Below are 3178 nucleotides of genomic sequence, written 5' to 3' on the forward strand. Positions count from 1 at the left end.
ACATAAATAGTAGAATTATATTGTAAGAGCCTTTTTCCTAATCTACATAATTAGTAGAATTATATAGTTTACTTAATTTGAACCTTTTACCTTATCTATATAATTAGTATAATTCCATTGGTGAGCCTTTTACCTTATTTACATAATTAGTAAAGTTATATAGCGAGCCTTTCACCTTATCTACATAATTAGTAAAGTTATATAGCAAATGGGGAGTGGCTTAATGTATTAGTAAAGTTATATAGCAAATGGGATGTGGCTACCTCATCTACATAATGCCTTTAACCTTATCTACATAATTAGTAAAGTTATATAGCAAATGGGGTGTGGCTTAATGTATTAAATTTTCCTATGAGCCTTTTACCTTATCTACATAATTAGTAAAGTTATATAGCAAATGGGGTGTGGCTTAATGTGTTTTACAATCAGCACTATTCTACTACTAACAGAATTAAATCTTATTTATTAATAATTCATGAAACATTTCATTCAGTAGTTTCTCCCTCGGCCTCCCTGGCAGCACTGTTCCTCTTTTTTTCTTCTCGCTTCTTCCTCCCCCCATCTCGATCGGAAGCATATCTTAACCAGTCTTTAATTAGCTTCTCGATTTCATCATCCGTCGCGTTCGCGCAAGATCGGTTCTTCCTGACAGCGTCTGTTAACAAAGAATACGTTTTTATTATTTCTCCGTAAATATATCTCACAAACGCAATTAATATTCAATTTTATCAGACCATATAAATTGCTACAATATAGGCCCTTCTTTCCATTAATTTTTGTGAATGAATGCTTGGTTTTATATGTAAAAAAATTATATGGAACACCTTACAGAACTATAATTTGCTCATATGTACATGTACATATTATTTAAAGTCTAATGTTTTTTGAGAAATGTCACCAAAAATTATATATTCAAATAAGGGAAAAACGTACTCAGCAAAACATTCTTCAATTTTAGAGATGAAAATCCTCTTTTTTTTTCCCTTTCCCCTTCCAATTTAGCTGCAAAGCCAGGTCATTCTTTACGAGAAATGAGAGGAGTCGCCTCACGTTAGAATGCATTGAGTCACCTCCGATGGAGCAAAGATTTGACAGCTTAAAATAAAATATTCATTTCAATTTAATAATCTTTACATATATTATCAGATAAGATTATTTAAAATTTAAAATAAATTGAATATCAATAAATCCTATGGTGGAAAGATGCATTGATGTATTAGAAAAAAAATAATCGAAAACAATTTTTTTATCAGCTAAATTATTTTAGTACGATTTTTTTCATTTAAATTTTAAAAAATGAGAAAACTCTTACCAGAATTCAAGGTCAAGAATAAGCACACATCCCACTAAACATACTTATAGTAAGAAATGGGAACTATGTCTAAATAAAATGAGTATTGAAAGCCTACATATCTTTTATGTTTTCAATTTCATTGGATTTTTTTCGTATTAGGGATTGAAGACCTTAATGCTTGCTTTACATCTCAAAGAGTTCTTTTAATATAATGTTTTCAAAGAATTTCTTGTAACCTGTAACCTGTATCTTGGTTGTGCTTTCTGAATAACTGTGGGTGAGGCAGGTTCCTTTTGTTGTAATACTGGTGATAGTAAGGGGGGTAATACAGGGAGACGAGGTAATTCTGGGAAAGAGTTAACCGCCTTTTTTCCGTGGAGATCTTCTTAATGGTGCAGCTGGAATATCTTCCTCCTCACTCTCTGTTGATGATAAATCATTATACTTTGGATTCGGCCTAAAATCCAGATAATCAACATAATACGCAAAAGTATAAATAATTTTTCCTCATCCTTTATATATACATGTATATATATATATTGATTCAGATATCCTTTGCTGAAATGCAAACACTTTTACCTTTTCTTTCTTTTCTGAGCCTTTTCTACCCTCAATGTCTTTTCTGCATCAGTGGTTTCCAAATTTGATGATAATACTGCATTCGATAGCTTTCCCCTGGCTTTGTCAAAGTTGTCTTAAACATAAAACAAAAGGATATGTAACACTCTATCATAACATATTGTATAAACATTTTAATACTTAACTAATAAATTAAAATTAAATTAAATGTGCACTTAATAAGACAAACACATAACTTTGTTTATCTGATCGTTATAAAGTCAAAGCACATATAATCTGCACCTGGAGTTGTGCAGCGCTTAACAACAGCATGAATCTTGTCTGAATCTTCCATATAGGCCAGTAAGCTTTCTTTTTGTTGTCCGAGAGCCACGAGCAGGGGATCACATCAACTTCGAGACCATCAGTGAACTGCACAACAGCATACATAGACCTATCAGAAAATTAATTTAATTTATATTGATGATACATAAACATATGTACTTTATGCATTATTCTCAAAAATATTTTTTAAGTTTTATTTTTTTCCATATTGTGACCCTGTTATTGAACACTGCTAATCTGCAATAACATTGTAATTATTTAGCCTATTTACCAAATATTGCTTGTAAACGTGATTGCTAAAAATTTTCTGTTATGTGGAAACAATATACATTTTGACTGAATTTCTGTCAGTTTTGCAACACAGGTGTGAACTTCCAAATCATACACAATCTGAATTCCAAGTAAATGATGACAAAGGGGTGTCAAAAAAGTCTTCTGTTTTTCTAAATGCACAATACACTATGAAAACATCATCATCTTTTAGTACAGTACTATATTCTTGATAATAGCTATTTTTACATTTACACAAACACAACTATCTTTAGCATTAAGTTTTAAGCTGTAATTGCTAGTTTTCAGTGTTCTGTACTGAATGCCATTTTCAAGAATATCTGGCACTGGTCGTAGCCCATGCTCTTTTTTGAGAATCGGGTATCCCTGTTCTTTTTTGTTTGATGTTTTTATATTTTGCTGTTCAGAAAGTCTCCCCCCAAAGGTAGATTCATGGCAGCAAAAACTGCTAAAGAAACTCCAAAGGCCAATCAGGAGAAAACAAAGAGGTAATTTTTTTTAATGAAATTTACTTTATAATACACAAGTAATAATTCATTGTAAACAAACAGTACATTTTTTTTATATTTCTTCTACAGATCCTTTGTCGGGAGTGCATCTGGACCAACTACCTTCCCGGATTCTAACCGTTACATAAAGGCAGTGGTTAGACGGCTTGTAGAGTTGTACCCTTCGCCTCAGAAGTGCCCC

At 31.9% G+C, this 3178-nt stretch overlaps 1 pseudogene; it reads right to left on the bottom strand.

The window, feature by feature from the left end:
• Positions 1-455: 455 nt before the first annotated feature.
• LOC134276532 (uncharacterized) lies at positions 456-2967 on the bottom strand (annotated as a pseudogene).
• Positions 2968-3178: the final 211 nt, after the last annotated feature.

This window comes from Saccostrea cucullata, unplaced genomic scaffold (genome assembly GCF_032062105.1).
Source record: "Saccostrea cucullata isolate Sc308-1 unplaced genomic scaffold, CSIRO_AGI_Scuc_v1 ctg7053, whole genome shotgun sequence".
In the NCBI taxonomy this organism is placed as follows: Eukaryota; Metazoa; Mollusca; class Bivalvia; order Ostreida; family Ostreidae; genus Saccostrea; species Saccostrea cuccullata.